The 23,446-nt window shown below is 44.5% G+C and overlaps 1 protein-coding gene across 2 annotated transcripts in view; it reads right to left on the bottom strand.

Annotated features, from left to right (window-relative positions):
• Positions 1–6,632, bottom strand: part of LINGO2 (leucine rich repeat and Ig domain containing 2) — a 569,661-nt gene extending 563,029 nt beyond the window's left edge. For both annotated transcript variants that reach the window (XR_014214784.1, XM_082204894.1), the window contains exon 1: positions 6,168–6,632. The gene's annotated coding sequence lies outside the window, so the exon portion shown is untranslated. The remainder of the gene's footprint in view (positions 1–6,167) is intronic.
• Positions 6,633–23,446: the final 16,814 nt, after the last annotated feature.

The following is a 23,446-nucleotide window of genomic DNA, read 5'->3' as shown; positions in this document are numbered from 1 at the left end:
AGAGCACGCCAGGCACTTCTGTCTTCCACCGCCTCCCGCAGTTTGGTCAGGCTCATGTTTGTAGCTTCGCAAACACTGTCCAACCATCTCGTCCTCTGTCGTCCCCTTCTCCTTGTGCCCTCCATCTTTCCCAGCATCAGGGTCTTTTCCAGGGAGTCTTCTCTTCTCATGAGGTGGCCAAAGTATTGGAGTCTCAGCTTCAGGATCTGTCCTTCCAGTGAGCACTCAGGGCTGATTTCATTCAGAATGGATAGGTTTGATCTTCTTGCAGTCCATGGGACTCTCAAGAATGTCTCCTCCAGCACCATAATTCAAAAGCATAAATTCTTTGGCGATCAGCCTTCTTTATGGTCCAGCTCTCACTTCCATACATCACTACTGGGAAAACCATGGCTTTAACTATACGGACCTTTGTTGGCAAAGTGATGTCTCTGCTTTTTAAGATGCCGTCTAGGTTTGTCATTGCTTTTCTTCCAAGAAGCAGGCGTCTTTTAATTTCGTGGCTGCTGTCACCATCTGCAGTGATCATGGAGCCCAAGAAAGTAAAATCTCTCACTGCCTCCATAGTTCTTTGACATTAATGTCTTATCTTAGATCAGGGGTGGGAAGCCTCTGTGGTCCTCTACATATTCTTGGACTCTGGCTCCCATCAACCCCATCTTGTGTGGCCAATAGCCAGGGATGCTGGGAGTTGTAGTTCAGCAGCATCTGGAAGGCGGCATATTCTCCATGCCTGCCCTAGGTGAATCTCTCTTCACGAGCTCTTAAAAAAGAAAAAGCATGATCAAGCCATCTGACCAAGCAGCCTTTTATGGGTGAGTATGTATTTGGGTGAATTTTATCAGCCTGCTGAATAAACATTTGCTGAGATAAATCATAATTACTGAGCCAACTCTGATTCAAGATGAGGAAGGTTCAGCCATCGCAAGTTTTCAATCAGTGAATCCTTTTGCATGCATTGTGGACTTCAGCTGCGTCTTGGCAACAGTTGAACTAGACTAATAAAACTACAAGCATGAAATCACCACAGTTGTGTGTGACCCTCAAGTAAATAATATTCTCTTCATTAAGGTTGGGCAACCCACGCCAGTGCCTTCTGAAGGACGGGAGTTCACCAATATACAGTGCCTTGTGTGATTGCCCCCAGTCACTCAAGTGTACTTCGCTTGAGTTCCCATATTAAATGCTTTCCAAATCCATCTAGAAATCTAGCCACATGACCTTCAACATATGGATGTCACCTTTTTTCTTAGCAAAGAGATTCTGCACATGGTCTTCACATTTCTTTTTTTTTTTTAGCTGTGCAAGAGCTGTGCAAGCTATTTCTCCTGCCCTGATCCTGCTAAGTTAGCCTGCTTCCCACAGACACAGTGAAGGAGGCTCTCCATTTGGCAGCATCCAAGTAAGAGCTGCTTGACAGTGGAATGGTCTCCCTTGGGAGGTGGTGGACTCTCCTCCCTTGGAGGTCCTTTTTAAGCAGAGGTCGGGTGGCCATCTGTCATGGATGCTTTAGCTGAGATTTCTACCTTGAAGTGGGGGTTGAACTAATAATAACAATAATAATAAATTTTATTTATACCCCACCCTCCCCAACCACAGCTAGGCTCAGGGTGGCTAACAGCAGTAAAATTACAGTAAAAACATAATAGGGGGGAAACCAATTTAAAATACAGGTTAAAATGCAGCCTCATTTTAAAAGTAGCCCACAGAGCAAAACCATAAGGGGAGGGAAACATAAGGGTCAGACTGAGTCCAAACCAAAGGCCTTGTGGAAAGATGTCAAGTCCCGCAGGGCGTTCCACCAAGTTGGGGCCATTACTGAAAAGGCCCTGGCCCTAGTTGAGACCAATCGAACCAACTTGCAACTTGGGACCTCCAAAATGTTGTCATTTGTGGACCTTAAGGTCCTCCGTGGGGCATACCAGGAGAGGCAGTCCTGTAGGTACATGGGTCCTAGATGACCCTTCTGTAAGATTCTTCTGCCAGTCTGGTCAGGTTTCTGTACCTGGAAGAGGGAGGGCCTCTTATCCACCGCAGGTAGCAAAGTGCCACCTTCACTGTCACAACTATATCAATACTGCCCCGGAATATAGAGCTTAATTTGTCACCACTCGTTAAACAGATTACAGGGCTCAGAGGTAGCTCATCCGCCACAGACAACCATCTCTACCACTTTGTCTTCTCCTCAGCTCTTACTACACAGGAAAACATTTCCACCTAGAGCCCTTTCACAGAATATCTAGAAACAAAATATTTGCAGAGAGCTATTGCCATTGTACCTAAAGAGCCAATCACAGGGAATGGCAATACCCTTTATTTAGCCACACCTTTTACATTCAGTAATTCAGTTTGCGAACAGAAATTTCAGAGATGTGATGCAGTCACATTTAATTTGTGTATTATAGGTAACACTGTAGGTTAGATGTTTCCTTTTTAAAAAAAAAAAAGGGGGGGGGAAATGTGAAGGCATTTTAAACAGAACGTTATATTAAGTAGCCAGGTCACAATACTGGAAAATGAACACACATTCCCTACATTCTCTGTTGCAGCAAGAAACCTTTTCATGGATGTGCTCCCTGGAATGGGAGTTGCCTCTAGCAGAGCGGTGGCATTTTGATAGCGAAGACAAGTGACACAGAATAAGCTTTATATATGGTCTGCTCTTGGAGGCTGTGTGCACATTTATCTGGGAGCAAGCATAATTGAACACAGTGGGATTTGCTTCTGGATTAGCATGCACAGCACTGGGCTATAGATTTACTCTGTCCTGCAATCTAAATGTTGCATACTTCTTTCATCCTGTAGCTTCCCATGTGCTTGCAGACTACTGCCCAATTCCCATTGATGTGAGTTTGTGCAGTACACAGCACATGACTCACAAGTGCTTTGAGGTATATTTCATGCAGCCGTTCTCTCCAGCCCCTAAAAAATCCACACAAGACCACAAGAATAATCTTTATTCATTCTTCTTTTTGCAGGTCATGCTTTCTTTCTCTAAAGTACACCCCCCAGGTGATTAATTTCACACTTAAGGCATTCTCACTGTGTTTTGAGCTAATATGAAGGCAGCTCTTTTCAACATCAAAACCATATATTTTAACATGCCTCTCATTTCTTGGCAAACCACTCAAGTTTTTAGCTATATTTGGGAGGAACTTAGTCAGCAAGGCTTCATAATTTCTCGTTCTTTTTTTTTAAAAAAAAATGTTACTTCAAAATGACAACGGTTCAAACAGCTCCAAAATAAAGAACAGGAAAGCTGAATAGACAAATGCTGTTAGTAAGCCTTTGATCTGAAGGCTGAAACCAGCATTAAAACCATATTGAAAACACAATTATTACAAAGGACATGAAACAATATCTCACAAGTACTGAAGAAATTTCAAACTTTTCCATAATGGGCAAAGCTACACTGGCTCACAAAAACCAGTGGCTATAGATTTTTGTCATCACAAGCAACATCAATGTGAACACTTCTGTATTTGTTAGACACCTCCTATTACTGCATATTGCAAAGATATGCTTCGTGACATGAACTTGGCAGCAATTAAAACCTTCGCTTTAGAAACAAGACAGTTTCTACATAGCATGTCAGCCCCTCTCATGTATGAGACAAATAATGATCTTTCAAAATAATGCAGTGAGCATCACAGCCTTTACATGCAATGGATCTTCCTGGCACGGAAGATACTGGGAAGGCTTACACCACCTGCAAATAGTAATTCCGCCCATCAATGCTACATTAATGGTTTCCTCCTCTTTTTAAGCTCCTATCAGCACTTTACACCCACCCTCACAACCTGCAAGCTAAGCATTTCTATTCAAACTGTAAAGCAAATATCTGGCCTGGATGGAGAGAGAGTGAAGAACCATTAATATTTTCTCTAGCACACACAAATAAACAGGAATGGGTTTTCTTTCTCCCAACTCAAATCACCTGCTAAACACACATACCCTGACCACAATATGATAGGGGACAGCTGAAAGCAGAACACTGTGTCCATTGTAAGCCTTATCAGTCAAACCATTTCAGCTGACCATGTCTCCCCTCGCAGCCGAGACATCAGAAACCAGAGCCACCTAGAGGAAGACAATTTTTCTTCTGTCTCTGCCTGGTGGTCATCCAAGAGGAGACTCCTGGCTTTTCCAGAGCCTTCACTATTTGTTAAGGTGCTGTGATTCTGTGGCATGGAGACACACCCCAAATCCCAAGCAAGGATAAATTAGTTAGTAATCTATAGTATAGTAGTATAGGGAAGCTTTTAAATGTTTTATTATGTTTTTATATATGTTGGAAGCTGTCTTGAGTGGCTTGGGGCAACCCAGTCAGACGGGTGGGGTACAAATAATATTATTATTTGTTGTTGTTTGAGGGCTACATCTCCCTCCACATGGCACCTTTTCAGTACCAACTATGCCAGTTGTATCCTGAAGCCTTATGGCAGAGTGCCAGAAGAAACTCTGAAGGTAGTGACAACATGGCAACGTCTTTTAGGTTGATGCAGGTTTTTGCTTCTTTCAGAATCTTCCCAACCCTCACCCATGGGTGCTCACTAGCTAGATGCAGCATACAACACACTGAATCCTGACCAACTCTCTCTCTCTTGAAGATCACACTCAGGAAAGAGAGGACTCCAGCTCTGATCAAAGTGGACTACAGGAGGAGCCAAGAATTGAATCATTTCTGAAAATGAATGGAGAAGACCATAGATGAAGGGAAAGGTTTAGTGAGATCTTGCGTGAGAAAGAGAGAGTGGGTGTGAGTTATGTAAGCTTCAAAATAAAATAAAATACAAAAAAAATAGTATTTGTGGGAGGGAGGTTGTTGGTTTGCCTGTGTTTTAAACTTTTGAATATTGCATTTTCTGTGTTTATGTGGTGAACTGCCCTGTGATCTCCGGGTGAAGGGTGGCATACAAATTTATTAAGACTCTGATGGTGGTGTGTGGAAATGATATGAAGGGTCTGGAATGAGAAGATCCGAGATCCCTGAATTCTGGTGCTTGTTAAATAGAAAATGTGGGAAACAAAAAAACCACAGCCTACCCTGCCCTCGCAGGAGGAAAAGCCAAGAGTAAGGCAAACAAAGTAACAAATCAACAACAAAAAAACCAAACCCATTCTGCTTCCATGCATGCTGGTTTTTCCTCTCTTTAACGCCACTGAAAAATGGGTCACCAAAAAAGCTCTTGCCTGTGGGAAAATCAAGAAACAGCAATGTAGGCAAGGGGGCTGAGGAAGGTTCAGAAATTTATTTCTGAAATATTAACGAGCCCTATGCCGAGAGAAACATCTAGGCTAGATTTTTTTCCCTGCCCTCCCGGCAGAGAGAAGAGGGGTGTGAGCAACTGGCAGCACGCAGAAGAGCATTTCCGGAAGGGATAAACTTAAGAGGCAAGGTAAAGTTTCAGGAGAGAGTGGGGTAGGAAAAGGAAAAGCAGCGACCCCCACCCACCCCAAATCCCGCTCTCCCTCGGGTGCTGCTGTGACACCACCAACCCTATTCTCCAGGATACTAAGTCTCTCTTTCGCTCGCTCTTTTCCCCACTCTTCAACCTTCTCCATCTCACGCTCCCGGGGAACCTCTAGTGGACGAAAACGGAGGCGCCCCTTCTGATGAACACGAGTCTCTTCCCACCGGAGTTAAAATCCCTCAGACAACTACTGTATCTGCTTTGTAACCGAAAAGCTCGACTGGACGATCGGCAAATTCTATGCCTCTCCCTTCTCCCACAGAGAGGAGAACCCACACGCGTTGGGTTCCTTAGGACTAAGAAGACTAGGACGCTGACCCCCACCGCTCATCCTTGCGCGCCGCACATACGGATAGAGCCGGGGCGGGGGGGGGGGAATATGACAAGCCTCCATAGCTGTGAGATTAAACATTGCAAAGTACAAATGGAGGATTCCCCCCACCCCATTCCCCCACCTTCCTATCCGCAATCTCCCATCCGATTTATGTGGACAATAACTTTCCCTCGGATTGGCGAGAGCGAGAGAGAAAGAGAGAGAACGCCGGCGCAGCTGCAAAGAGGAGAAAGATCGTTTGGTAACTAGATTGCACTTTCTACTGAGAAAGGGTGGAGTGGAATCTAGAACCTATATTTTTTGGGGGGGAGGGCATTAAGGATATAATGGGGAGAGCGCAAACGGAGAGATCCCCTTACCCGGATGCCGTCTGAATTCTCCTCGGCGTCCTTTAACACAACCAAGCTGGTCTCTCTCCACAACCACGCGCGCACACGCGCGATCCGTGCCGGGCTTCTAATTCCACGGTTTCTCTCGCCGATGGGAAGGAAGAAATAGGGCGAAAGCGGCGGCGCAATCCTCACTCACATTGCCACGCCACAGGCAACGACGGCGGCAAGAGGGTGGGCAGGGAAGCCTCGCCGCTTCTCCAAGTTGGCTTGCGTACACGTCTATCTATCTGTTGGCAGCTTTTCCACAATTAAGATCCCCGAGATGAAGGCGACCAAAAGAAAGGAACGTGGGGGGGGGGGAGGAGGACGGGGGAGGTTCCCCAATCAGTTGTTGCTGCTGCCTCCTTTTTTTGCTCGTTAATTGGCAACCCTTTAAAAAGAAGAGGAAAGGCTTTTTACTCCGAATTGCCTTTTTTTTTCGGGGAGGGGGTCTCGTTTGTTTGTCTGTATGCAGGGACCGGATTCTCAAGTCCGGATTCTCAACGGCTCCAAGGAGATGGCTTCTTCCCCGCGAGGCTTTCGCAGCGCGCTCCGCTTGCAACGCGGCTGCCTTCCACGGTGGAAACTTTCAGGTGGAGAAGGAAACAGCGGCGGTAGTGGCAGCATCTAGCGAGCAAGCGAGCAAGCCCAGGTCTAGGTGAGGATGGGCGGGCGGGTGCTTGCGCGTGTGCAAAAAAGAAACACACACACAAAACACACACACCGGTTCCTTCCAGGGCTCGAACACGGGCCGTTGAAGTCCCGCAGCGAGAGGGATGAGGGGTGGGGTGGGGACAGTGGGAAATGCAAAATAAAACAATGTACGCACCTCCCCCCAAAAACCCAACGACTCTCCAGCGCCCTAGAGCCGTGTAGCAAGCCAGCCAAGGTCCTTCGTGTCCCCTTTCTCACGACCAGCTGTTCCGACGCTGCGATCTTCGCAAACGGCTACAGCTGAGGCGAGCGGCTTAACTCTTTCCCTTCCGCGCTCCGCGCTGCTCCCAGGAAAGGAAGGAGTAGCTGCCGCGTCTGCCCTTGCAGTTGGGCTGGGAGCTCCAGGGAGTGCCGCATTTCTCCGAGTAAGCGCGCAAAGATCCCCCCTTTCCCCCTCCCCCCGGCCGCGGTTCCTCCTCCTTCTCCCCAGCGTGACCTGATTAGCTACAGCAGGGAAAGAGGACGCAGGCAGCGCCTTCCCAGCCAGCAGGAACGCGTCCGCCATGGATGCGCGCCGGCGTCTTGGTGGACGCTTTTGCGGAGACGCTCCTATTCGGAGGTTGGCGGGAGCAGGTGGGACGCTCAGCTGGCGGAGGGGAAAGGACCACCCAGGCGGTTTGGGAAAGGTGGCGTTTCCAGTGGTCTGGGCAGCCTGATCCTATGCAGCAGCGCAGCAGATGATCTGGATGCCTGAAGGAGAGAAAGCTAAGGGCTCCTGCACTTTTTCTTCCCCGCAGGAGATTCGCTTTTCTCCTTGAGGCACTAGGAGAAGGCGAATTCATGAATGGAACTGAAGCTCATGCACCGTTTTATTTCTGAGCACAGGGGATTGCTAGAAACAGACGGATCCTTTTGCCCGATCCGATTTAATACCCGCGATTCCTTCAGAATAGCTCTACGTAGGATCGGCTGATAAAACGTTCCTGCTAGGTTCCTTTCCTACGCCCCTTTTCTTCCAAGAACCCACTGAATGCTCAGTAGGGTTGTATTCGCTTGTAGCGCCTTGCCCGCCATCCTATGCGTATGCGCACAGAATTTGAAACTCTTTCCTGCTCCAAGCCTGGGAAGCAAATCACATTGGTCTAACTGAGATTTACTTCAAAGTAAGCATAGCCAGGATTGGGACCAGGGGTACCAACTTGAATAAAATATTGGGGGGGGGAGCATGTAAGCAACTATGGAACTGAAAGCATTTTAAGCATAACTAAAGGGAAGGGAGCAGAAAGATCAAGAAGAATATTGAGAGCTTTGAATAATAAAATTATTAATTATAGTTATAATTATTATATTATTTATACCCCGCCCATCTGGCTGGGCTTCCCCAGCCACTCTGGGCGGCTTCCAACAAAATATTAAAATAGAGTAATGCATCAAACATTAAAAAGCTTCCCTAAACAGGGCTGCCTTCACATGTTTTCTAAAAGTCTGTGCAGCGAGGAGGTCACTACGCTTTAGACTGCAATCTCATGCACGCTTACCTGGGAGTTAACCCCATGCAACTTAATGGAATGTGATTCTGAGTTGAGTTGTATAGGATAACACTGAGAGACTAGGCATACCTATTTTAGAGCAAGTCCCTTTCAACCTGAGCCCTATGGAAGTCCAACTTTCAATGGGACTTGTTTCTGCAGCTTTTTGTGGATTGTTCTAGTGTGTGTGATCAAGTCAAAGGGAATCATGGAATTGTAGATTTGGAAGGGGACCCTGAGGATTATCTAGTCCAACCCCCTGCAATGCAGGAATATGTGGCTGCACTTAAAAGCCCATGTTAAACACATGTCAAAACCCTGTGCATCTCAGAATTGATGGGTATGTATATATTTATGGAGCAAGCTTGTTTTTCTCCTGCTCTGGAGGGTAGGACTGGAACCAATGGCTTCAAGTTACAATAAAGGAGGTTCCAACTAAATATATGAAAAAACCTCCTGATAGTAAGAGCTGTTCAACAGTGGAATGGAGCCCCTCAGGAGGTTGTAGACTTTCCTTCCTTGGAGGTTTTTAAGCAGAGGTTGGGTGGCCATCTGTAATGGATGCTTTAGCTGAGATTCCTACTCTGCAGTGGGGTTGGACTAGATTTGGGTCCCTCCCTATTCCACAATTCTATAATTCTGTTATATATATATAATCATGCATGCACCCATCCACACACACATACACATGCAAGAAGGCTTGATTCGCCACTATTGCACTGGAACAACTAGTTAGGCCACAAAGAAGCTGAATTCACACAGTTTCACGGGTATTTCTCTAACGGTTAATTTCTGCTTTATATTTGAGCTTTCACATGACGTAAAAGTCACTTCCAGAGATAAAGTGCAATATTACACAAGTTTAATGCTCATTTCTGTGTTATTTGCAAGCTTTTTTAATTTCTGGAAGCAAAATAATGCAGAAATGAACCCTAGACTTGCACTGTACATTACTGGAAGTCGCTTTCACATCACGTGAAAGCTCAGATATAATGCAGAAATGAACAGTTAGGAGATGTCAGGAAAATGGAATAAACTGCTGTGTGAATGCAGCCAGAGAAGGGAGCTGGTATATAGCACTCATTAACTCCTAATCACAGCCAGCGCTTACAATACAATCTAAGAATGGTCTCAATCCATCCTTGGGGCTCTCTGCTAGTGTTTTAATAACAGCTGCTTATATAACTCAAGAATTGGATTCCCCATCTCCTGGGTGTCACCCTCTGCTAACATCAGTAGCTAACTTTTTATTTAGTTCAACCAGCTTCCTGTGGTTTGGGTGGTGGTGTGGGGGAAAATTCAATTCAGTTTGCATTTAAAGGCAAATATACCCAATTTGCACTCTCCATGACAATATGCAAACAGCCACATCCTTCAAGATTTGCTCTTCTCTGGATTCTACAATGCAGTTCTCCAGTCAAGAAATGTTTACAAAGATGCACATCCTACAGTAAAATATACATTAAAATATGCACATACCAGTGAAAATAGGATACATAACATTGGGGGAATTTACTTGGACAAAATGTGTCTATTGGGGCAAAAGTGCATACAAAAAAGCATATATACTAGGATAAATTTTTAAAGAATTTTTTAATTAATAGTTTTCAACATAAAATAAGTTATTTTGACTGAAATTTGGAAAAAATCCTCAAGTACCCCCAGAATGAGGCAGAAAAAATGCATTTTTTTAAAAAAGTCTAGACGACAGATTTTGGCGCAGAAATAGTTTTTATGGCAGGCAATAAGGTTTCCTCCTAGACCTGAGTTAGGCACCCTGTGGCCCTCCAAATGTTGTTGAACTACAGCTCCCATCAACTGCAGCCAGCATGGCCATTGGCAAGGGATGATGGGAGATGTGGTTCAACACATCTGGAGGGATCACAGGCTTCTTATTCCTGTCCTGGACTTAAAGCATGGGATGGACAAGCACACTTCTATGGATTTTGAAAATAAAGATCTGCAAATGAAATTCTGCTTCAAAAACTCTGCTTTGTTTACCTGCAAGATGCTCCGTGATCATAGGAATAAACTTAACTAGTTCCATGATATGCCTACATATTTCAGTCTCTCTTTCATTCCCTCTTCCTTCTGCAACATTTGCTACCCGTTATATTTTATTTTCTTTGCTTCTTCGTCTTCTTTTACAACACTTTGTTGAGTTTTTTTAATGGTTCTTTCTTGAACAAAACTACAAGCATAGATCTGGTTTTTTTTTAAAAAAAAATCCATGGTTTTCCCATTATTGCAATAAAACAGTACAGCCCCTTATTTCCACCCCACTGTCTCCCTTACCTTCATGCTTTTTTATATTTATTTATTTTGTTACAGCATTTTCATCTCTGATATCCAGTACTTAAGCATATTATAACGGCTCAGATTCAAAATAAAAATATATCCTGTTGCTCTCCCAAAAAAATCCCTAAATTATGAACATGTTTAATATACATTGCTACAGGATTAATCTGATAAGGAGGAGTCTCAGGTTTTAGTGGTTTAAAGGGTGCAGAAGGGTTGCTTAATGTTCCTTAAGACTTGGTGGCTAAGCTGCAAACCACAGCTATTTTTAGGTAAATTACAGTCAAATGGCCCTGAATCGAAATCAAGGGGACTTAATTAGTAAGGACTAATTTTCCCCATTGATTTCAGTGGTATTTAAGCAGGATATACTTGGTCTGGATCCCACTCTATACTTTGTATAGATAAATTGCAATAATAGGTTGGGTTTGACTGGTGGCTCAATGGATTCTGGTGACAGCTACATGTATAGGCTGGAATAGTAGCGATTGTGCTACTGGAAGCATTTCTGAAAGTTTTTCACTGTAGCTGATCAAACGCTTGCATCTGCTTTTTAACCTTTTTTTTCAGCCAGATGATTGGCTACAGTGAAAACTTTCAAAACATCTCCAGCTGCAAATGTAGCTATTTGAGACCTCTGGGAATTATCTACTTAGCTTTTAAAGTAATCATTTCTCTGAAAGCACTGTGCTGTAACACCAATACATATTTTGGGGAAAATCTAAAGAGATTTTTTTAAAAAAATATAAAAAATATAACACATTGAGTTAAAATAACCCTCACAACTAGCTTCTTGGAAGTTGAAGGGGGTGGGGAGTTAGGTTGCTTTCAGAAAACATTCTGGATTTTTTGGGTGTGCAGTGTGGAGGTGAACCACCATGGAATAGGAACTTCAGAGTGGAAGAACAAGAATACATCATGGGGAGGCAGGGAAAAGAAAGAAAGAAAGAAAGAAAGAAAGAAAGAAAGAAAGAAAGAAAGAAAGAAATCAGAAGACTTATTGGTCTGCGAAGATAGCAACATGCCAGTCTTTTGAGCTATGAAGGGAACCAAGCTACCTGAGTGATTATAACCAATGGAGACTGGTCTATTAGAGTGAAGGAGGCACTGCCCCACCAATCTCAGTCTGCCCTCAGCCAGCCCCCATTTGCTTGCCTTACTTACAACCAATCCAGGGGATGCCATTATCTGTCAGCTTCCTCTGCCTTAGTCTCTGTGTTACTGCTGTAAGACTCAGTAGGGAAAGGATGGAGACAAGAATGGACTTAATTGTCTCCACCTGCTATTGTCTGTCTTGCGCCATCTACTGTTGGTGCTGAAGGAGACTCTTGAGAGTCCAATGGACTGCAAGAAAATCAATCCTATCCATTCTTAAGGAAATCAGCCCTGAGTGCTCACTGGAAGGACAGAGCCTGAAGCTGAGGCTCCAATACTTTGGAGAAGAGAAGACTCCCGGGAAAAGCCCCTGGTGTTGGGAAAGATGGAGGGCACAAGGAGAAGGGGACGACAGAGGACAAGATGGTTGGACAGTGTCCTCGAAGCTACCAACATGAGTTTGACCAAGCTGTGGGAAGCAGTGGAAGACAGGAGTGCCTGGTGTGCTCTGGTCCATGGGGTCACGAAGAGCTGGACACGACTAAACAACTAAATAACAACAACTGTTGACCTCCCTGCCTTCTCTCCTATCCATCTCAGTGGACACCAGTTGTAAGTTAACTCTAGGTTTGCCACCAGATTCATCCAAAATGAAATTTGAGGTGATGTATGGATGATTCTGCTGAACTGGAATATCTGAAGGCGTTTTAAGTGAAGTTAGAAGAACATTGATAATAAGGTTCCTGGGGCATTGCTCAGAGGAGTGTGGTGCGGGGGGCAGGGATGTTGCACATCCCCAATGAAAACAATTGCATCATGTGCCTACAGACAGGGCCCAGTGAGTTGTGGAGAGCAGGGGCTGGGTGGGGATCATAATACAGTCATACTTCATGGTATGTTTGCTTCATGCTACGTTCTTTCAGGTTACGTCTTGTCGCAACTCGGAAGTACCAGAAACAGTTACTTCTGGGTTTCGCCGCTCGTGCATGCGCACAAGTGGCAAATCGTGTCGCGCACCTGCGCATATATGGCGCTTCAGGTTGCACTCTTTCCATGTTTTGAACGGGCCTCCGGAATGGATCCCGTTCGCAACCAGAGGTACCACTGTAGTTCTGATGTGAAATTGTGCAAGTATTATAAGCAAAGAAAATGTAGGTTCCCCCCAAATTCAGCTGTTTTGGCAGTGAAGGATTTCCAGAGTTGATTCTGAATTGCACTTCAGTCAAAATCCAGGTGTGTTTTTTTAAAAAATGAAGTGTGCAAAACCTCCCAAAGAAACGCTACACATCTGGTGGACTCACCGCCAAATTGCTGAGAGTCCTGAAGAGGAGCTCACAAATTCACTTTCCTTTTTGCCTTTTGTCAACATTTCAGTGGCAAATCTGTCAGGAGACTGTTTTAATTAAAAGCCTGTGAGGCAAGGGAGGGGAGAGGAACTCTTGGCAGGTGTCGCAAACTGTTAGTTATGTCACTGTAACCATTTACAGAATCAAGGTATAAAATATGTGGAAAGTCAGAAGTATGCTGTTCAGCATGATTGGCAGGAAGTCTTTTCAATGTGCACAACATTAAATCAAGGTACAATGCAAATCAATTTGGTTCAGCTTGACCCTGTACCACAAACAGCACTGTGCTACAATGGGACTCCTTCCACTGGATTAAAGTAAAATCTCTCCCTGCCCTCAAAGAAACCCCCATACAGACAGAAAACCAAGCTGCAAAATGGGGGGGGGGGACCAATTTAAAATACAGGTTAAAATGCAATTTTAAGAGGTTCTACAGTGTGTTTTTCCTTCTTGAGAACACATGCAATTGCAGGAGAAGTTGTACTGGTTAGTTACCAACTATCACAGCAAGAATAATAAGATTTCCCCTTCCAAATGAGCCTTCGCATTGCACTCCATGCTGCAGCACTGCTGCCAGCCTCCGACTCAATATTCCCCACCAACTTTGCAGCAGGTGAGCCTTGGCTGCCACGTACTCAGCCTTTGGCAACTGGCAAACAAGTTGTGAGTGATGATCTTGACCTGCAGTGCCAGCTGCCTTTGCTGCAAGGCACACAGGCTGGTGTGCAACGCAGAGCAACTAACTTAGAATCCGGTAAGAGCCGTCTATGCTGCATCATACTAAGAGTCCATCAACAAGGTCACAGACAAGATGTTATTGTTAGTATCTGGACAGCTGATGACGTGTTTACCTCTACATGCGTCCACTCAACTGCTTCCATCTGTGGAAGCGGCACTTTTCCAAGTGTCATGTGATATGTGTCCCACAGTTGCAAGGAATCAATCTTTTAGTGTCGCACCATGCAATGATCAAAAAATCAAGGCAGCATAAAGCAAACCACAGAACAAGAGAAGGTTAAACGGTCCAGAAGAAAAACTCCTTTAAATGTCTAGGCACATAAATATGTCTTGACACTGAAACAGCAAGAGCCAATAAGGACTCTGAGAGGAGGGCATTCCACAATAAAATTACTATATTTCATTGGCTGATCCCTCAGACACTCACAGGCCTGCAGTTGTTGTTTGCAATGCTCTTGAGAATGAGGGCCACTTTAGATGTCTGAAACTCTGCAAGTACTGTAGACTCAGTTTGTATGGATGTGAATATGGTTATAATGGAGTGAGTGGGGAAGGCCCAGCCAATTTTCACACTGCAGCCCCCAGAAGATTAGCCCCAGGCTGAAAAATGTTCCCCTTCCCTGATGCAGTACATCACAAGCATCTTTGAGGGATACACCTGGACAGAAGGTGTTATACCTGAGATAACACATTGCTATATCTGCCACTTCTCAGCAGTAATTTGCATAGAGCTGGACATAATTTTTTCAGAATTTTCTGTTTCAGATTGCCCCTGAATTGTTGGAGAAGTTCAGGGTCCTCCTGGAGAGTATTTGGTGACACCTCTCTCCGTTGCAAAAAGGATGGAAAATTCCAGGCAAAATTGCTGCTCCGGTTTTAATATTGCTTAAGCTTCTTATAATATTGCTAAAGGAAGCAATGGGGTTGCCTCCCACACCTACCCATTCTCTCTAGGCCCACTACATCATTCAGACACCAAAATGAGCTAGCAATAACATTCATGTAGTATTTACCCAAGACAGATTTCTCAGAAGAAAATTTTCCAATAAATTTTCTGGTATGTCCCCCCTCCCCACAACCCCTCCAGAAACAAAGCCTGTCAGGGAATCTGTCACTCTAAAGAATAGTCAGTAACCCCCCCCTCCATTTTTGACTTGCAAACAGGGTGGAATATTTCAGGAAGCCTAGATTGGCACAAACATGGCACATTTTCTAGCCAGCAGGCTCATGAGAATCGCTGCCAGGAACCAGCACCTGTAGCGGAAGAAATGCCAAATCGAATGTTTCTTCTTCCACACTGCTGTATTCCAGAGATACTCAGGATGCTCCAGATGAGGGGATTTCAAAATGTCTAAACCAACCCTGCACTTACAGTTATGCCTCTTCAAAGGGCATTCATGAAGCAATTCAGATTTATCTTGTTGTCAACATAGTTTTTAGAGTAATTTATCTTCCTTGATGTTTTGTATGGATTCAGAAAGATCACATGTTACTGGCAAGATGTATCCTCATCCATATACAGTGGTACCTCTGGTTAAGAACTTAATTCATTCCGGAGGTCCGTTCTTAACGTGAAACTGTTCTTAACCTGAAGCACCACTTTAGCTAATGGGGCCTCCTGCTGCCACCGCGTTGCCACTGCACGATTTCTGTTCTCATCCTGAAGCAAAGTTCTTAACCCAAGGTACTCTTTCTGGGTTAGCGGAGTCTGTAACATGAAACGTCTGTAACCCGAGGTACCACTGTAACTGGTATTCAGAGGCAGACTGCCTCCAACGGTGGAAGTACAACATTTATTGCGGCTAGCAGAGGCGCCATCTCATGAATCAGATGGGGGGGGGGGACGTCGCACATGCGATGTCATGCCTGACAGCAGCTACACACACACACATGCACACAAAAGGTGGGTTTTTTTGGTGGGTGGGAGCTAGCAAGAGGGAAAATAAACAAACCCTGCTGTGTTCTGGAACACCAGTATTTACCAAGAAAGACACTGGAGGTAATTGTGAGATTTTCATGGAGCTTTTTTTTGGAGGGGGTGGTCACAGATTTGCAGGGAAGGGCTGCAATCTGCAACAGCGGCAGCAGCAGCCCAAAGAGGGTTTGGCAAGGGCTCTGAGGGTGACAGGAAGCGGGAAGAGTTTCTTCTGCTGTCTGGTTGCCCCATTGCTGGAGGCCAGGGCCCCCTGTCCAGGTGTGCTTGTCAGAGCTTGGCCCACCACCATGGTTTTGTGGGGGTTAGCCCCTGAGGGGGGCCCTGTCCCCGCTGTGGGAGGGTGCCACCTCCACTGGCTTGCCTGTCTATGTGCTGCTGCTGGCATGTTTCATGCCAAGCTGCACAGAAGAAGCGAGCGAGCAGAGGAAAGAGGCATGGGCAGATAGGCCAGGTGAGTGGCAGATACGCACACACTGTGCACTTGCCTGCACCCTTGTCCATTCCCCCTTGCTCCTCCTGGAGGCAAGTCAGATGCAGAGGGTGGTAGGTGGTGCCCAGGTAGCAGAAGACAGCAGACCGAGGGAGGTGGAAAGGCAGGTGGGGCAGGGAGGAGAAATATTGAGGGGGCCCAAAGGACCCCAGCCCTCTACAGTTGGCGCCTGTGGTGGCTAGTAGGAATGGATAGCCTTATCCTCTAGGAATTTGTCTAAGTTGATGGCTGCTACTACATGTGCCCACCACATTGGCAGGAATGCATTGCAGGAATTCATTTGCTACAAATGCAAACATCCAGTTCAGTAAGTAAATGCCCTGGACTCTTGAAGGCTCTTGCAGTGGTGCTCCAGGAAAAGGCTCTGAACAGGGCTGAAGCACACAGGGCTGAAGCACCGACAGCAATGCAAGCGAGGAAGTACAGAAATGCTAGCAGAAAATGGGCATCGCAAACAGAAAACTGCCAGGGGAGGTAAAGGTGTCTTGCAGTGGACCAAAACCCTACCTTCCTAATCACTGAGCACCCTTTGCGGTCAAAGAAGAGCACATCCACTCCACATATTTCTAAGCTTTCCTTGGAAACCATGGAGGTGAGAGATTTGAGCCGTGAGTCTAACTAAGCTTGGTTATTTGGACATAAACTCCATTGAGGTTAACAGGGTTTCACTTCCAAGGAAAGGTGTTTAGCACTCGGCTGTTTCTCTTTTAATTAAAGCAAAGGTGGAGGACTTTGGAGAATTGACTTTGTATACCCTGTTGTTCTGCATATAAGTTAAATAAGCAGGGAGACAATATACAGCCTTGCCGTACTCCTTTCCCAATTTGGAACCAATCAGTTGTTCCATATCCAGTTCTAACTGTAGCTTCTTGTCCCACATAGAGATTTCGCAGGAGACAGATGAGGTGATCAGGCACTCCCATTTCTTTAAGAACTTGCCATAGTTTGCTGTGGTCAACACAGTCAAAGGCTTTTGCATAGTCAATGAAGCAGAAGTAGATGTCTTTCTGGAACTCTCTGGCTTTCTCCATAATCCAGCGCATGTTTGCAATTTGGTCTCTGGTTCCTCTGCCTCTTCTAAATCCAGCTTGCACTTCTGGGAGTTCTCGGTCCACATACTGCTTGAGCCTTCCTTGTAGAATTTTAAGCATAACCTTGCTAGCATGTGAAATGAGTGAAATTGTGCGGTAGTTGGAGCATTCTTTGGCACTGCCTTTCTTTGGGATTGGAATGTAGACTGATCTTCTCCAATCCTCTGGCCACTGCTGAGTTTTCCAAACTTGCTGGCATATTGAGTGTAGCACCTTAACAGCATCATCTTTTAAAATTTTAAACAGTTCAGCTGGAATACCATCACTTCCACTGGCCTTGTTATTTGCAGTGCTTTCTAAGGCCCATTTGACTTCACTCTCCAGGATGTCTGGCTCAAGGTCAGCAACCACACTACCTGGGGTGTATGAGACATCCATATCTTTCTGGTATAATTCCTCTGTGTATTCTTGCCACCTCTTCTTGATGTCTTCTGCTTCAGTTAGATCTTTACCACTTTTGTCCTTTATTATGGTAATCTTTGTACGAAATGTTCCTTTCATATTTCCAATTTTCTTGAACAGATCTCTGGTTCTTCCCATTCTGTTGCTTTCCTCTATTTCTTTGCATTGCTCGTTTAAGAAGGCCTTCTTGTCTCTCCTTGCTGTTCTTTGGAAATCTGCATTCAATTTCCTGTATCTTTCACTATCTCCCTCGCATTTTGCTTGCCTTCTCTCCTCCACTATTTGTAAGGCCTCGTTGGACAGCCACTTTGCTTTCTTGCATTTCTTTTTCATTGGGATGGTTTTAGTTGCTGCCTCCTGTATAATGTTGCGAGCCTCCATCCATAGTTCTTCAGGCACTCTGTCCAGCAAATCTAAATCCTTAAACCTGTTCCTCACTTCCACTGTGTATTCATAAGGGATTTGGTTTAGATTGTATCTTACCTGTCCAGTGGTTTTTCCTACTTTCTTCAGTTTAAGCTTGAATATTGTCTGTATATTGTCTCCCTGCTTATTTAACTTATATGCAGAATTCATCATGCGAAAGGCTGGGCTGGATGAATCCCAAGCCAGAATTAAGATTGCCGGAAGAAATATCAACAACCTCAGATATGCAGATGACACAACCTTGATGGCAGAAAGTGAAGAGGAATTAAAGAACCTTTTAATGAGGGTGAAAGAGGAGAGCGCAAAATATGGTCTGAAGCTCAACATCAAAAAAACGAAGATCATGGCCACTGGGCCCATCACCTCCTGGCAAATAGATGGGGAAGAAATGGAGGCAGTGAGAGATTTTACTTTCTTGGGCTCCATGATCAGTGCAGATGGTGACAGCAGTCACGAAATTAAAAGACGCCTGCTCCTTGGGAGAAAGGCGATGGCAAACCTAGACAACATCTTAAAAAGCAGAGACATCACCTTGCCAACAAAGGTCCGTATAGTAAAAGCCATGGTTTTCCCAGTAGTGATGTATGGAAGTGAGAGCTGGACCATAAAGAAGGCTGATCGCCGAAGAATTGATGCTTTTGAATTATGGTGCTGGAGGAGACTCTTGAGAGTCCCATGGACTGCAAGAAGATCAAACCTCTCCATTCTGAAGGAAATCAGCCCTGAGTGCTCACTGGAAGGACAGATCGTGAAGCTGAGGCTCCAATACTTTGGCCACCTCATGAGAAGAGAGGACTCCCTGGAAAAGACCCTGATGTTGGGAAAGATGGAGGGCACAAGGAGAAGGGGACGACAGAGAATGAGATGGTTGGATGGTGTTCTTGAAGCTACTAGCATGAGTTTGATCAAACTGCGGGAGGCAGTGGAGGACAGAAGTGCCTGGCGTGCTCTGGTCCATGGGGTCACGAAGAGTCGGACACGACTAAATGACTAAACAACAACAACCCTGTTGTTCATCTAATCCTTAACGAAGAAAACAGAGGTTATATTGCAGAGGAAAGGTACTTGGTACAGATGTAGCGCAGTTTATACCAGCAAAGAGCAGCCAATTGATTTACTGTATAAGTATATAGTACATGTTGTGATGCTCTGTGCATCCACTTACTCCTAAACAGATTCGGACATTGCTGCCTGCAGCAGAGGGAGCTGGATTATATGCCCAAAGGTTGGTTTTCCTCCCGTTTCTTAGCCTCATGAATGCATACATATTTCTTCTAGTCTAGCTCCACAGAAATACAGAGTTAAACGCAGTATTTTCAGGCATAGGAAGTGATCGTTTTAGGCCCCATCTGCACTAAACATATAATGCAGTATCACAGCACGTTAAACAATCATGGCTTCTGCCAAAGAATCCTGGGCACTGGTGTTTGTTAAGGACGCTGAGAGTCATTAGGAGACCCCCTATCCCCCTCACACAGTTACAGTTGCCAGAGTGGTTTCACACAGTCAATGCCTCTTCTGGGGGAACTCTGGAAATTGTAGCTCTGGGAGGGGAATGGAGTCACCTAAAAACTGTCCGCATCTATAACAAACTATGGTTCAACGGATTCTTTGGTGGGAAGCCATGATGGTTTACAGTGGTATGGCTCTGCTTCAACTACATAGTGCAGATGTGCCCTGAATTGTTGTTCACACCTTTAAATTATTTTAAAACTTATGATACTGTTTTATAGGGCTTTTTCAGCAGCAATTTTGTGAAACAAGTTCACAACATAAAAATACATAATAAAGCAGAAACAAACAACAAGAACAAACCAATAACCCCCTGCCACAAACACATTTAAAAGGACATAGAATGTTAATCTGCCAAAAATCTGGTTTTCACCTGGTGCCTAGTGACAGATAATGGTGACAGGTGAGCCTCCCTGGAGAGAACATTCCACAAATGGGGACCTACCACAGAAAAAAGTCCATTCTCAGGTTACCCAAACAAGGGTAACAATGGAATCTGGGTCTGTTTGTATGGGGAGAGGTGGTCCTTGAGATATTGCAGTCCTGAGCCACTGAAGGCTTTATAGGTCAAAACCAGCACTTTGAATTGGTCCCGGAAACTCATTAGCAGCCAGTGTAGTTGGGCCAGGATTGGTGGAATATGGTCAAACCACTTGCTTCAGTGAATAACCTGGCTGCTGAATTCTGCACCAGCTGAAGTTTCCCAACCATATTCAGAGGCAGCTTCAGGTATAACTGAAAGGGATAAATCAGGAGTCAATCAGTGTAGAAGATCCCTAAAATCCTTTTTGCTCCCTGCCATATGTTGTTGGTATGCTGAACTGGATAGGTTTTTGCTGTTAATAGTATTGGAGTTTAGTATTTCACTGGAGGGAGGAGGGGTTAATATTATGTCTAGTTCTGTTAGTGGTCATTTTAGTTTTACATTTTATTGTTTGATGTTTTTGGTACTATGTTACATTAAAGGCTTGGGAGGGTTTTGACCCCTGAAAGAAACCTATTAATACTTTATACAACACAAAACAAATGTTCTAAAACAATTTGAAAGAAGATGAAGCTGTTATCTTCTCTTTTTTTAATCTTGCTTCCATGATTTGTTTTCATCTAAGTCAGGAATGAGTTGAGAACCTTAGTGCAGTGGGGGCAATCCAACAAACATTAGGCAGTCTGAAGTCCCACTTGTATCTGCGGAACCAAAATTAACATTACATTGATTTCAAGATTCACTTACATTTCAGTGGTTTGTGCCCCAAGGTGAAATTAATGGAACTTATTCTCAAGCAAATGAGGTTAGAATTCAAGTGCATCGGTGAATTTGCCTTCTCTGGAAGTATGGGAGTATATTTATTCAATTCACACCCCAATTTGGATAAGCATGGACTTGTCAAATCAAATCAGGCAACCATGTTAAACAGTAGAAAACGCTGGATTTCCAAAAGCTATGATTAAAAAACTATAATACTATTAAAAGTGTCTCATTTGACAAAAAGAATCATAAAAACAGAAGACCACAAAATATTACATTCCTGTTTAAATAGGTGGGTGTAGATTTTCATCCTGGAGTTCTGATGCCACAGGACAATGGGCTTCTTTCATTTTTTCCAGTCCTCCCAGTGGAGCTTGGTCCATTAGGGCATATAGGGCAGCACTCTGCCATGTGCAGTTTGCCCCCAGCTGTCTGTTTTCTAACTTACATCCGGTCCAAGGGGAAACACTGAAATTCAGCTTTCCTTCTCCTTAGTTTCTGTGTAGTAGGGATGCAGGTGGCACTGTGGTCTAAGCCATTGAGCCTCTTGGGCTTGACAGTCAGAAGGTTGGTGGTTCGAATCCCCATGATGGGGTCACCTCCCGTTGCTCTATCCCAGTTCCTGCCAACCTAGCAGTCTGAAAGCATGTCAGTGCAAGTAGATAAATAGATACTGCTGCAGTGGGAAAGTAAATGGCGTTTCCGTGTGCTCTGGTTTCTGTCATGGTGTCCCGTTATGCCAGAAGCAGTTTAGCCATGCTAGCCACATGACCTGGAAAGTTGTCTGTGGACAAATGCCAGCTCCCTCGGCCTGAAAGCGAGATGAGCACCACAACCCCATAGTCATCTTTGACGGGACTTAGCCGTCCAGGAACTCGGGGGGGGGGAGGATGAAGGTCAAAACTAGAATTAGTTGGCTGTGTCTGCCATTGACTCTGGCTCCATCTGCTGTTGGTGTTTCTGCCAATCTCAATAGGCATCAGCCCCTGGTGAGTCCATTGTACTTCCAGTGGTGATGGGCTAGAAAGTAGACTATCTGATGCCAGTCTTAAGGCTCAGCTGGGTTCATACAAGCAAAGTAATCCTCATGGTAACCTGGTCCTGGAATGCTGAGGACTTTAAAAGTAAAGATCACTACTTTTAAATAAGCCTGAAAGCAAATTGGTGACCAGCATATTTGCTATTATATATGTTCCAATTAGCAGGAACCAATCAACATCCCAGCAGCAGCATTTTAGACCAACTGAGAAGTCCAAACTCTCTCCAGAGACAGCCCCAGGTATAGAGAATGACTATAATGGTGTTTACAAAGGGCTGCCAATAAAAGATTATGTTTCAGTTTCCTTCGATCCACTCCTGAGCTGATAAACCTCTACCAGCTTTCTGGGATCAGAAGTTGGAAAATGATGAATGGAAATGGAAGAGGTGGAGCTGTGTATCGCTAGTGTATTGATGACATCTCAAGATCTTCAAGTGACTTCATTCAATGGTTTCAAGTAGATGTAAAAGGGCCTGGGAGAGATGGTAGATACTTGGGGAATTACTGAGAAATGGGTCCTAACCTGTCAATATTTGCCATGTATTTCATAGAATCATAGAATTGTTATAGTTGGAAGGGACCCTGAGGGTCATCTAATTCAACCCCCTGCAATACAGGAATCCTGCCCTGGGTGGTCTCGAACCACCAACCTTCTGGTTAACAGCCAGACCCACTGATCCACTGCACCATCTGCTATTTGGTAGGTCTCAAATTTCACCCAATGGGAAATCATCTTTTTTTGTGTGCCACTTCAGTGCTATGGTGATACCTGGGCACTCTCCACTAATAAATAGCTGAGGCATTTCTAGATAAACTTCACTGGCATGCAGACAGCAATAGTAAAGAGCGGAGTAATTTGGCACCAGATCAAGACAATCTAATATCTAAAATTACTGTTTTATCCCATTTGATTTCAAATGCAGTTTTCATATTGCTCACGCCACACTACAGCACAGCATGTAGTCCCCACACTTCAGTTGTTCAGAATGTGATACAGAGATAAAAACAATTATTTATAGGTAATGTGAGACCAAATGTATCTAGGCAACTTGTATTGTGTCAGAATCATAATATCTAGACCTGTGGGCAGGGGAGGGGCTTTTTACATATTTTATTGCGAACTTCAACTTGTATAATAAACCAATATGCTAAAATCCCAATAATTATTTTGTACCTAAATAGGCATGTTGTGCTTTTCTGACTAATGAAATAAGGTGAAAGCCTGCTAGCTTGAAGCAAAGGGAACCTCAGTAATTCATCTCTCTTGGGTAAAACCTTACTGTACAGTGGTACCTCAGGTTATGTACTTAATTCATTCTGGAGGCCCGTTCTTAACCTGAAACTATTCTTAATCTGAGGTACCACTTTAGCTAATGGAGCCTGCTGCTGCCGCCGCGCCGCCGGAGCACGATTTCTGTTCTCATCCTGAAACAAAGTTCTTAACCTGAGGTACTATTTCTGGGTT

This window comes from Podarcis vaucheri (genome assembly GCF_965113315.1).
Source record: "Podarcis vaucheri genome assembly, chromosome: 17".
NCBI classification, from domain to species: Eukaryota; Metazoa; Chordata; class Lepidosauria; order Squamata; family Lacertidae; genus Podarcis; species Podarcis vaucheri.
The sequence above is the reverse complement of the archived record's forward strand: the minus strand, read 5'-3'. Positions and strand labels throughout refer to the sequence as shown.